At 44.4% G+C, this 13,461-nt stretch overlaps 1 long non-coding RNA gene across 5 annotated transcripts; it reads right to left on the bottom strand.

The window, feature by feature from the left end:
- Positions 1-2,800: 2,800 nt before the first annotated feature.
- Positions 2,801-7,793, bottom strand: LOC135418466 (uncharacterized). Of its 5 annotated transcripts, none has more exons than XR_010432466.1 (4): positions 7,427-7,793; positions 7,172-7,279; positions 4,344-4,416; positions 2,801-3,066 (listed from the first exon to the last, which is right to left on the bottom strand). It is a non-coding gene; the product is annotated as an uncharacterized LOC135418466 (long non-coding RNA). The 5 variants fall into 5 exon arrangements; XR_010432463.1 differs by having other exon boundaries at positions 7,172-7,329; XR_010432465.1 differs by having other exon boundaries at positions 2,801-3,205; positions 7,172-7,329.
- Between the last annotated feature and the right edge of the window lie 5,668 nt (positions 7,794-13,461).

Genomic DNA, 13,461 nt, shown 5'->3' on the forward strand with positions numbered 1-13,461 from the left:
AGCCTGCGTGTTCATCTTCCCAGGGCCTTTGCAGGAGGACTCTCTCCTCCCAGATCTTCCAGTTGCTGCAGGTGGAAGGAAGGGACCATCCCAGAAACCCACAGGGCAGTGACAGATACAGCCCTAGAAACTGGGTGTTTCCATTCCCAGTCCTGAGCCAGGAGCTCGTGTTGACTCTCATTTTAGTAAAATTTGGTACATTTGGGGGAGAATTAGCCATGGCAGCAGTTAGACATGACAGGTTAAAACAGTAAGACTGTAAAGGGCATCAGATGGGTCACACTCATGCAAAGAGCAGCAAGTTCTTTCTCCCCTGAGCTTGTCTGCCACAGTGCAGTGAGAACCATTTTAAACCTGTCTTTATGAATAATTTGATACTTCCAGTGTTCTGAGGAATGGCCACAGACTGCAGTTATTATTCATAGTGTGAATAATGATTTTGTAGGAAAGGATTACAGTGTTATTCCTCAACACATCTGAAGCTACTTTAGGAGAAGAGATTTAGGCAGTGAGGGGACTCAGTGCTGCTGCCACACATTTGCCAGTAACTTATAGTTCGCCCTGAGTGGAAAAAGGCAGTTTAAATGTGGATTTTCACCTGCTGCTGGTAAGAAATATCTTCCACCTTCAGGAATCCTGCTGTCCACACGCCCACCTGGGTGCATATCCCACATCCCTCTTGCCTGTGTTCAGCTGGCACACAGGGATGTGCTTTGGCTTTGGCTCAGCTTGGCGAACTCACAGCACGTGGCACGAGAGGGAGAAACAGTTTTCACATCTTGCTGTTGATTACCAAATGAAATGTAACTCAGATTACTGGAGCTGCTCAGATTAATGTTCTTGACAGTGTTTTAACTTCGCAGAGCATCTGCACCATATGTGATCCCACGACTGCTTTGTGGGTTGAGTCACTGCTGTGACAGAGCAAAGAAAAAACGTTTAAATCATATTTTCTTTTTGAACCAGTAGGCAATGTTTTGGTTTTGGTAAAATTCATCAGGCACAAAGAGAATAGGAAAATGAAAAAGGAAATCTATTTGAATAATGAGAGCCCTGATCATCACATGAAATATGAAGACTTACACAGTAGGTTGCATTTTGGACCTAAATTATTTGTTTTGTTCTGTTTCAGTTTAAAGTTTAATTACTTTTTTTTGTTTTGAAGTGTTGCAAACTATTTTTACTGATTTTTTTATTTAGGGTCAATTTTTTCTGATTAGATGGAACAGCACAAAGACAAAACTGTTCTTTATCTGCCTCCTAAATGGGCTGATGTGCCGCAACCCAAAATCTATAGGAGCTATATCTTGGTCTGAAGAGTTTTCCTGGCTCCTTACATAGGGTTTTCCTCTCTGTGGTACTGCAGGGAGACAACAAGCAGGAATTTCAGCCCCCTCTAAGGTCTCTTTGAGGGTTTGGGAATCCCAGCTGCTAATGCTGTCCCCTTGCTGAAGGGTGCAGAGACATTTGTGCTACATCATTTACTCCCCATCCCTGGAATTGTCCAAGGCCAGGTTGGATGGGGCTTGGCACAGCCTATGGCAGGGGCTTGGAAATAGATGGTCTTTAAGGTCCATTTCCAAACCAAACCTTCTTGGATTTTGGGATTCTATGAACCAGCATCAGCTCAGCCCACATTTAGCTTTTACATGGGATCCACATTAGTGTCTGAGGCCCCCACACGCTCCTTATCATGGAAAACTAGCTGTGGGATGTACAGATGAGACCAGAGGTATATAAATAACACAGGTATTGCACATTTTACTGCATTTTGCAGTTTTTGGTTCTCCAGGCTTATTTCGTACGCAGCAGGGGCAATTTGCACATAATATCTTTGCTCCCGGACTGTGAGCATTTATGCTACATGAAGTTAAGCAGAAAACCCTCAGAAACAGAGTTTAATAACAAGAAGTGCTGACTCACTTTTAATTGGAGTGCTCAATGCCACAGGAGCACTGCGCCATGAGCTGGGGTAGTCAGTGTATCTTATTTTGCAGCTTGCAATGTCCAAGCTATAGCACACCACTGGCTTTATTTTTAATGCAAATTATAGCTGATTTCCAACTGTTGAATTGCAGGTACTGGGAGCTTTGCTTGCTTTTAAAACTGCTATTAGTAATTCGAAGAAATTGGTTATCTGAAGAGCAGGCAGATCCTTGCAGGCAGGGGATAAACACAATTGTTTGCCGTCAGGGTGGTTTGTTTTTTCAAAACATTTATTAAAAGTGCTAGAAACCATGCTGGCTAAAAGTGGAGTTTGCAGTTTTCTGAGTGCTGTATGTCTCTTTCAGAAAAATTCATTATAATAACAGAGTCACCGGGCTGACTCTATTTGTGTAAAACAACAGACTCTCTGGAGATACTAGAGGGGTAACAAAACAAATGTACAATGTCCTGATAGAAATACAAGTATTGATCTGATGAATATTGCAGCCTAAAGACTACATGTTATTAGGGTGTAATGAAATCTTGTTTTGCCTTCAGAGCTGTAGCACTGCTGCTGGTCACTACAGCACTAAATTATTCAGGAATCACATCCTTGGTAATACTGGGATGCTTTAGAAGATGCCATTAGCTTGCTTCTTTCTTTTTGTTCTTCTCTCCCATCCAAATGTTCTTTCTTGTCTCTAAATGTTCCACAGATGCTTGAAATAAAGCCTTTCCCTCTTGCTTTTGCCCTGTTGGACAGAAGCTGAGGTTGTGGCTCATCAATACTGTAAATCTGGCACTAAGATTCTTGTTATTGGATCCAAAATGCCACAGGCAAGCGATGCAAAGTGCTGATTCAATACAAACCCACTCTTGTAATTCAGATTTATTTGAAAATTTTTTGATAGATTATAGCGTAGGGCTTTCTGCTGAGTCAGGTGTTGTCTGTACTCCCACTGCTGCAAGAAAGTTGGCATAAAACCAGTATGAACTTCATCTCCTCTGCTTTGGCTCCTTCTGCAGAAATAGGACCGTGTGCCCACTCCTGCTGCAGATGGAACGTGTGTGCTGGGAAGGCCAGGGCTGGGCAGGCTGGGGCTCAGCAGCAGCAGAGCCTCCTCTGGAGTAAAACCTCTTCTGTCACAGGGAAAAGAGAGGTGGAGGTATTGGAGGTGCCACATCCAATGTCAGAGGCAGCTTACCCATGGAGCAGTCATTCTGCTGTAGCCCCCTGAGATGCAGGTGGATGCAGTCAGCCACGGAATCACAGAACATCCTGAATTGGAAGAGACCCACAAGGATCAGCCAGTCCAACTCCTGGCCCTGCACAGACACACCAGCAATCCCACCCTGTCCAAATGCTCCTTGAGCTCTGTCAGCCTTGGTGCTGTGCCCACTGCCCTGGGGAGCCTGTTCAGTGGCCAACCATCCTCTGGGGGAAGAACCTTTTCCTGAGATCCAACCTGAACCTCCCCTGACACAACTTCATGCCATTTCCTTGGGTCCTGTCACTGGTCACCAGAGAGCAGAGATCGGTGCAGCCCCTCCCCTTCCCCTTGTGAGGAAGTTGCAGACTGAAATGAAGTCTCCCCTCACTCTCCTCTTCTCAGTGCTCCACCCCTTTTCCCTAAGCTGTGCCACAGTGGAATTACTGGCGCTGAGAGAACTTCCCAACTCCTTATTGGCTCAGGGGATACTGTCACATCTCCTGCTCAAACAACCCGCTCACAGCAGAGTGCTCCTCCCCAATATTCCAAGCAGCATCCCCTCCACGGAATTCCCTCCCTTGCTCTTAGCCATGAAGTTGGGTTCTTATATGGTTCTATCCACAGCTATGCCCAATTCCATGTGTCAGACACAGATGAGAAACCGCCTAGAAGCTGCAGAGGGAAACGGCCCATCCAGTGCTGCACGTGATGTCCCCCACCCTTCCAGCCTTGCTTTATTAACACAAGTGTCCTTCATTGCTATTTCACTTGAAATCAATCTCTCCAGCACTGATTGCTCTGTCACATTCCCTCTGTAGACAAGCTGGCTGAACACTTTTATCGTACTGCCCGCAGGCAAAGCGGTCCCACAAAGAGCCCTCTAGACTGAGCTCAAGGTCACAGGTCCTAATAGCTTCCTTGGGGTGGCTGACACAAATTCACTTTCAACCTGATCTTCCTGTGGAATTAAATCCTGCTCAGCTTTAGCACCAGTGAAAGATGTCCTCCAGAACAGACTGTTGCTTATAAAGGACTTAACCACAGGTTTCTCTGGAGCTCTGATTCTTCCCTACAGGGAGTAGGTTCTGGTATCAAGGAAACTTCTGCTTCTTAAAAAAACCCACACAAGTTCAGTGGTGAAGTGTTACCAATTCAATATCTAAGCAAACATTTCTATTCCTGAGTGGTCTGTTCAATCTCTCTTACCACTGGAGGCAGGGATGGATCCTCTGCACCTCACTCTGCTGCTGCCGCCGAACTGCAGTTGGCCTCATTTCAGCTGAAAATAGGTAAATCTTGGTTGTAATTACATCAAGCCTTCTGGGCTTTGCTTAGGAACAAAACAGAGGCTGCTGTTCCTTCAGCAGTGGTGTGGGGGGAGAGGTCCATCCTGTCCCAGAACAGCACTGTGTGTAGAGAACATGAGGGATGTACATCCCTCTTGGGTCACCAAGAGGACTTCGAGCAACTTTGGGCCAAACTTGTGGCAAAAGACAAAAAAAAAATCAAATGCCCTGTCTGTGATATCAGAGTGGTATCTGTGTCTCTAAGACAGGGATTGGTCTGCCTACCCACTTAAGATGCAGATATTAATGAAGCCTTTGGGCCCTAACTCTTCCCAAGACAGTATTTTGGAGTCAGTTGTCCTGGCAGACAGGCAGTCTGGCTTCCCTCCTCAATCCCAAGCTCACCTGAACTGTTGGTTCACACACATGTCCTATAATGCAGTCACTACATGACTGAATTAATGCTGTGCTCCTTTGGTTCATAGCATTTGATTGACTTTGCATCAATTCATCTGCTTCTGGAGAATCTATCTTTCTTTGGAGAAACAAAGAGTTTTAAAAATAGGAATCATTTAAACTTCTCACACATCCTGGAGTGGATTAGAAGATCAAGGCCTGGTGCAGGTTTGCCAATGAACTAAAGAAAGATGAAGGAAAGGACTGAAGTCCCTTAGAGTACCCATGGAGTGTCAGAGGGAGCAGGGCTCAGACCTCACTCGTGGAGCCAGCAAGTTCTGGGCTCACATGTCCAAGGAGACCAATGGTACATCAGCCTATTCCCCTGTTAAGACTCTCTCTCTCCTTCTGTTAATTTATTGTGATTTGTTTCTTTGCCTCAGATGCCTGTGCTCAATCCCACTCGTGGTTATCTCTCAATACACAACAGGTTGTCAGTATGTTCTATCATGAATCTTTGTTATTGCTTTTGTTTTGTGTGCAACTGTCAGATAACGGAAAATAGCTAACCCCTATCTCTGGAGGACTTTAAGATATTATGATTGTTTTGTTATACAAATAGCATTATCTTCTTGTTGTTTAGGGTCACTTTAAGATGCAGTGCACTTCACCTTTCTGTTCCACACATGCCATGCTTTTGTGTGTGACCTTTCAACAGCAACAAAGAGAGAGGCTTCAAGAACACATCCACTTCTGCTGTGTATTGTTCACCTTGAGCTCTTCCCGTTTCTGACATGCTAATTTTCACAGTAACCACTTTTCATACAGCACAATGCAAATGAACGTGGCACTGCAGCATCCCTGGATCACTCACACCAAGTTAAGGAGTTGCTTTAAGGGAAATGTTGCAGCAAGAAGGTGTGAGGTAGAGGCAATAGAAGAAGATTTGAGAATTGAGAGGTATTGTATGTTGATGTGGAAAGAATGACTGATGTAGGATGGCAACATGGAAAACAAACGGGGAACAGAGCCTTCGAATATTGGATTTTTCTGGGTTGGTGACCAAGGTACAGGAAACACTATATTAGTTTAAGTAATTATCAAATAATTTAATATTAGATTTTTGTCAAAATGACAACAAACAGAAACAAATAGCTCAGATTAACTAAATGTTTTGGTCAAGATGAAGGATAGAGGTTATATATTTTCCACATTTAATGCAAATGCAGTTTGGAGTCCCTTTCCACTGTGCCAGACGTGGTGGCATTCTCTCAGGAATTTTTTTTTTAAGAAAATATGAATTCACTGAGGCTAAGAAGGTGTATTAAAATATATTGAATGTACAGTGGGGATGGTATGTATGGCAAGCTAGATTTTCTTCCAGACAAGAGAAGAAAAAGAATGAATTTCAAGTTTGCTACCGTGGGTACTTATAGACACTAAAGCATGTGAGAAGGCTCCCAGAACCTTCCATTACCTTTTGATCTAACTCTTGGAAAACTATTTGGAGAGAGACTATTTGCAAGAGAACTGCAGAGTGACTATTTAGAAGAGCATGTAGTGACAGCACCAGGGGAATGGATAATTATTCTATGATAATAGGGAATAGGTTATTATTCTGTGATAATAGGAAAGAATTTTTCCATGTGAGGGTGGTGAGGCCCTGGCACAGGTTGCCCAGAGAAGCTGTGGCTGACCCATCCCTTGAAGTGTCCAAGGCCAGGTTGGACAGGGCTTGGAGCAACTTGGGATAGTGGAAGGTGTCCCTGCCCATCACAGAGAGTTGTATCTAAATGATCTTTAAGGTCTCTTCCAACCCAAACCATCCTATGATTCCATGATCCTAGGAACTGCTACAGGATATTAACAGCCATAGCAAGAACTCTCACAGAGAAAACAGAGGAGCTACAAGTCATGAAGCAAAACCCATCAGACACCCAAAGGGCCATGTGTAAAAAAATCTGTGTTAAAAAATGCCAGGTAAATACAGTCACTGCCAATGCAGCCATTTCACATTGACTTTATAGCTGTTGTTGCAGCCTGATTATTTTCCTGGGGTAGATGCTTTATATATCAAGCAAAGATGCTAAAGGCTTTCCTCGGTACACTGCAGTTTTGCTTTTTAAGTTGAAAACTCACTCTTTTAAAACCATAGATGTTTAAAAATCACATTGCTTGAAAAATGTAGCTTTTCATGTTCCCTCTAAATTAGGAGAAGAGACTAATTGCCTTGTTTTTTAAAACACAGTGGAATACTCTTAATATTTCTCCTGGAGTTGCCTCAATTGGGAAATCTTTCTCCACCAAAGACAGAGAGAACCTGTGGACATACAGGCTCCTTAACCAAGGTACCTTGATAAAGTAGCTGCAGTGTGTACTCACCAGCCTGAGGATGGCTCAGAATAACAGCAAAGTGACTTTTCCCTGGAACATTCCTGCACATCTCCAAGCCTGGGGTACCTGTGTATGTAGGCTGTTTGGATCTCTGTCCTTTAGAAGGCAGCTTGTTGCTGTAGGTGAGTGTAAAATCAGAGAGGGTGAAGTTAACTGGGCTGATGGTGTGTTTGCTGTGCACACAGCCCAGCTGATGTATGGTAACTTACTCACCTGATGTAATTTGTGGTTTGTGAGCTGGAGCCCTTGTACTCCACAGTAATGAGGTTTTAAAAAGACAGATGCTTCCTCTGCTCCAAGGTCTCTTGGATATGTTGTGTGTTTCTGATGTCTCTTTTCACAGCGCAGCCGATGTTTTCTGGCGAGTTATTATCAGTGCTCACCAGGGCTCAGCGACACTTGACTGTTTCTGGCCAGTGCACACAGTCACCCTTTTATTTCTGAATTACTTCACTAATGCATTTTGGGGGAGGAATCCATTTCTTGGGATTCTGAGCATCATAATGCTTTTATATGTGCTGGATATGCGTGTTTAGTTGACACACAAAGCACACTGCTGTTGGAGGGCAGATAGCTGTTGTGTCCTCACAGCAGGACAGGCCTCAGCACCTTTACCCCTGACACATGTGGTTGGTTCTCTGGACCACTGTGACACCAGGCATCAGCCTTGGGCTTAGATATTGCATGTCCATCTCAGTACTCAGCAACTTCCCTACCCCGGCTTAGAAAATGCTCGTCCTTTGGGTTTGGGGATCCAAGACTGGAGCCACCTCAGTTCCCTTCCTCCACCAAGTGTAATTCCATGCTGAGATACATGGGATGCCAAGTTCCTGACTTGAATCCTGGCAGCAATATGCCCACAGGACTAATTCTCTCGGTAGAAGACCTTGTTGACAGGTCCAGGTCATTTGCTGTTCACTTGGTGTGTGTTTGGAGTGTTTGGAGGCAGCCACATCCACCAGGCCTCCCTCACACGGGGGATGACCCTTCTGCAGACTTGGCAGATGGAAGGGGATGGCCCCACCTTCATCAATGAAGATGGAGATCATGAAGATGATGGCCTAGCTCTGCAGGACCCCCTAAATCTGATGGAGAGAATGAAGCTCTGCAGGGGTCTTCAGCGTAGCTGAGCTCGAGAGGGCTGGGGCAGGGACAGGGGGTGTTTTGTACCCCTCTCCTTTCCCATATTCACTTCAAGAAATGGAAATCAGATTGTTCCTGATGTTCTGTGGTACTTGGGTTTACCCAACTGCCACCCCTTCTTGGGAGAAGTCACACCTTCTAAATCCATTGTGCTGCTCCTGGAATTAGAGGACACTGCAAGGCTCGTCAAGGAGGGCAGAGACATCCAAACACCTCATCGTCATCCTTCACTTGAAACACGAGAAGGTCAAGGGGCATCAAAGTTGTTGGGAGTGTTCTCCTTCAGGATGCACATGCAACACCCAGTCCCAGACTGGAAGAGACAGACATTCAACCCAGTATATTCAGCAACAGTTTCTCTTGCTGAAATGTGTGGTTACAACAGATATTCTTCCATGATTTACTTAGTAATGGTTTGTTTTCCATTCCTTTTCTAAACTCAACCCTCTTGCTTCTGCAGTACAAAAGAAGAGTCAAACTGACTACTTAACCAACTGAATACATCACTTGGGATGTTTAGTTCTAAAAACCTGGGTGGGTGTTTTTTTTCAAATTATTTACACTGCAGAGTGGAAAAATAGCAACGTTACTACAGCATTACATTAAATTTCCCCAGGTTAATGGGCTCAGTGTCAGGAGTGAATAATCACAAGTGTGTTGCCAGTGGAGAGACCATAAAGGCACGTTCCCTTCACAGTATATTCTACTCCATGAATATATTAAAATATTTTTCCCACTATGAAAAGAACGGAAATAGCCTTTTGTTTTCCTCTTTTCATAGCAAATGCTCCTGTCATTCGCAGCACAATGAATTCCTTGAATCCATACCAGTCGGTTTTTATCCTTCCTTCAAGACCCAGAGGCCACTGGAAAAATCTTTCACATAGCTAAACTTCGCTGAATATATTTAACCAGTAAATTATTTGTCTTCTGAACCAGAAGAACCAATACTCATTTATGTTCTAAAAATGGTTTGTTTTACTTACTTTATGAGTTAGATCTGCAATAGTAGCAAAGCCAAGGGACATTTAATTAAGTTATATTTACTTTTTCATGATCTTTTAGCTTTAGATTATAAATCACGAATCAATGAGTACTTAATTTCCTCATATAGCATTAAAAGTAATTGCTTCATAAATTTGTTTTACTAATCCAAATATTTGCACAGAGTGCAGCACAAAGAAGTTGTTTCATTGATGAGAGTTCTCACTTCCCTTTCCGATGCTGGAGGAAAATGGGCTTTGCTCATTTGGGGTCCAGTCCTTCATGGTACAGAAGTCTCTGAACCCCAGTGGTGGCATTGCTATGAAATATTGATGTCACACCAGTTTTTTTGGTCATTGATTTCCTTGGCACTTGAACTGCAGTGAACTTCTCCCAAAACTCCAGTCTGTGGAGTAAGTGGGTCCCTGACCCTGCGCAGGGTCCTTAGCTACAGATACTTCTGCTTTCTTTCCAAAATCCAAGCCCAGATGTGGGGAGGTGCTTAGATCCTTCTGTATGAGATATGGCATCTTGGAACTGAGTTTCTATTTAGCAATATGGGGCAGAGAAATCATTCCTGCATCCCTCGCTGTGGTAATGCACCCGCTGTGCAAAGAGCCAGCTGCTTGAGAAGCTGTACTCTTCCAAACATACTGCTTCTCACTGGTGACAGGACCTAAGGGAGCAGCATGAAGCTCTGTCAGGGGAGGGCTAGGTTGGACATTAGGAAAAGGTTCTTCCCCTTTTCTTCAGGGTGGTCGGGCACTGAACAGGCTCCCCAGGGCAGTGGGCACATCCCCAAGGCTGACAGAGCTCAAGGAGAATTTGGACAATGTTCTCAGGGACATGGTGAGATTTTGGAGACCGTCCTGTGCAGGGTTAGGAGCTGGACCCGATGATCCCTGTGGGTCCCTTCCAGCTCAGGACATTCTATGATTCTATGATCCATTGTATGTATGTGTTGGGTCCTGCTCAACTCTCATGATTTGTTATCAGGCATTGCTGGGTTCCCCAAGTGGAGGATTATTTTACTGGCTTGTAGTGTGCTGAAAATCATCATCTTTTGAAAAACAAAATCACAGAATCACAGAATATTCTGAATTGAAAGGGACCCACAAGGATCATCAAGTTCAACTTTTAAGTGAATGGTCCTTACAGGAATTGACACATGACCTCACTGTTATTAAAACTGTGTCACAGTAGTGCCATGATTCAAAGCACATGCAGCTCCATGAGAGCACTCTTTCAATTAAAGGCTTCATTTGAATTGGAAAGCTTCTGATTAATTGGTTTTTTGATGGGAAGGGAAAAATCCCCAGCAGCTGCAGTATGGAAAAGGGTCAGCTTTGCCCAGTTCCCAAAAGACTTGACCAATGCTTGGTGCTGTATTTGTAACACCTTTGGAATGGGGTTTGGTGGGCTTTGCATTGTATCTTGGACACAGAGGAGGGATAGAGTGAGCTCATCCAGCGAGGACCATGCAGGAACAGGGTTTGTGAAAAGCAGCTGAGCTCCAGCATCATCTGCTTTGTGGTGTTTCTTGGCATGAGAGGAGGGAGGGCAGCCTAAAAAGCAGCTGTGGAGCGTGAAGCACACCTGAGGTCTGGCTGGTAGGATCCAAAGCCCCTGCTCCAACTGGAGCTGTGAACATTCCCTTTAGACCTCATGCACCCCTACTCAGTGATTTCAAGTGGGATGTGCTCAACATGCAAAGTTTCCTCTAGCTGGGCTTCCGAGAGTTCCCACAGGTATCCTTGTGCAACCATAAATCAGGCAAAATCTCCAGGGGAGTGAGCAGTAATCTGGGCAAAGTAGAGGGGAAGGGAGGAGGAGGATGAGGTAAAGCAAGAGCTGTGGTGGCCATAATTCTCCAGTGCCCGATAAAGGTTTTGAGAAGGAAGTTTTTTATTTCTTTAGTGGAGATGTGGGTGGCAGGGAGGGGTCAGAAAAAGAGGCCTGGGGTTAGAAACAACTGTTATATTGGAAGAAGATCTCCACTGGAGTGCAATGAAATAATCAAGATTTATTTATAAAATATTGCTATTAAATAAACATTACAGAAACTTTGGAATATCAAGCTTATTTATAGCTTTAGGCGTGAAAACCCACATTAGTATGTTGAATTATATGAGTTCACTGCTGCCTGCTAGCTGACAGCACGTCAAATTATTTGCAAATATTTTCTGGAACAGTAACCTTGAAGGATGCCAGCACCATTCAGTGTAACCTTATCACGAGACAGGAACCGAGTGAGGAGATGAGGACTGAGGATGCAGAGTTTTTAGCAGCAAGTGACCTCTGACTCGCTGCCTAAAAACAGAGTTCACGTGGTGCCTGCCTCCCTCAGCAGAGACAGATGCTTTTTTGTCACTGACATTTTCACTGATTCCATGCAGGGGTTTGGGAAGATGGTGTGAGTGATGTCTAGATGAGAAACTGCTCAGGGCAGGAATTTGAGAGTACATTGGTCACATTTAAGTGGGTTTATCTCCTCTAGCCTGCCACACCAAGCTTCTGTGAAAATTATGTAATCATTTTAACAAAATGTTCTGTAATTGACATGAAAAAGGTAAAGTAAAATAAAAATGAATTACTCTGTAAGCAGAAAGGTTCATTCATTTTAACTGCAATCTGCAAGAGGGAAAAGGGGAAAAAAAAATCCCAAATGTAGGCTTTTTATGGAAATTGTGGCCTCGTTGAAATTATAAGCTTTCTGCTATTTAAATGAATAATGTTCCCTAACACAGACTATTTTCTCATTTAAAAGTCTGTTGGGGTATAATTTCATCCTTTTACTGTCTGCTGTGTTTTAACTTACAGCAGTCTGACTAAATATTGTATTTTCTATCCATCAAAAATTGTCGGTACAGTTTGTGCAACAAGCATTTGTTGCTCAGTTAGAAGTCTCTGGCTTTGAGATGTAACATTTTGCACGGAGGTTTGCAGGGTCCCCGTCACACGTGAGGCAGGTGGCATTAAAATCTGTGGTTTGTTCCCTGGTGATGGCCAGTGGTGACGATGGCGATGACACTTGGGCACGCACGGAGCGGGAGGGCAGAGGAGTCCAAGTCATGCTCATTATTCTGGGCAAGATGCAGAGAGTCAGGCCAAGTGCCAGAAGGACTGTCCTCCCTGCAAGAGAGGGACAGAGGGGACAGGCAGGACAGTGGCCGGCTCTAACCCACACAAGGCAGAAGAGCCGATCCGAGTGTTCATGGCTTTGGCACCCTGGACATGCTGCAGAGCTCCCTTGGGGGCCAAGTGCTTCTTCACAACAGCAAATCCAGTCCAGCGTGGGCAGCCAAGTGCCCTATATCCAAAACCCAACAATTTGCATATCCCACATGCTCCCAAATCTGAAATCATGGCTCCCAAACAAAAGTGAGACGGTAGCAAATACAGGCACTTGCATTTCTTCACCTTCTGTTTTTAAAGACATTTAGGATGCATCCAGATCACATCTCATGGGTTTATCCCTAGCTGTGGTGACTGGTCACTTCATCCTTGTTAAAACAAATGCTGAGGCTCTCCTGTACTTGCTTGTCTGGGACTTGGGGCTTTTAAAGAGCACACCGTGGGACCTACAGCAGAATAATGAGAGCAAGCAACTCGTAGCATAAATTACCTTCCATCTTTCGAGGGCATCTTCGTTAAGCAGAAGGACACAGCAGTGAAAGATATTTAATGACAACAAAAATGCCTTGCCTCAAAGATGCAGTTAACCTTGACAAATAAGTATGAATCCTCTAAGGAGCCATAAAAGTGCTCACCTAGTTTATGTCCATCGGGCTGTCATTTGGATGCTCTATCAATTCTTACAGTGCTTCCAGTGGCGAGGCCAAGTGGCTTATAAAGTTTTACATGCTGTTTGTTTGCTGGTAGAATTACAGCTGTGGCACCTCTGCTACAGCAGGAAAGGAGTTCCTGGGGGATGCAGGTGAAGCCTGGAGTGCAAGGTAGGAATAGGGACTGGCACTGAAACCAGGATGCCCAGAGCAGGCAGTGGGCACTGCTGAGCCCACAGCACAAGAGAGCCCACAGCAGGCAGGGCATTGCCCTAAAACAACATTCAGTGGCAGCTTCCAGGAGCCTTCTCCGCTTAGTGCCCAGTGGGGAACACC

This window comes from Pseudopipra pipra, chromosome 8, assembly GCF_036250125.1.
Source record: "Pseudopipra pipra isolate bDixPip1 chromosome 8, bDixPip1.hap1, whole genome shotgun sequence".
Classification (NCBI taxonomy): Eukaryota; Metazoa; Chordata; class Aves; order Passeriformes; family Pipridae; genus Pseudopipra; species Pseudopipra pipra.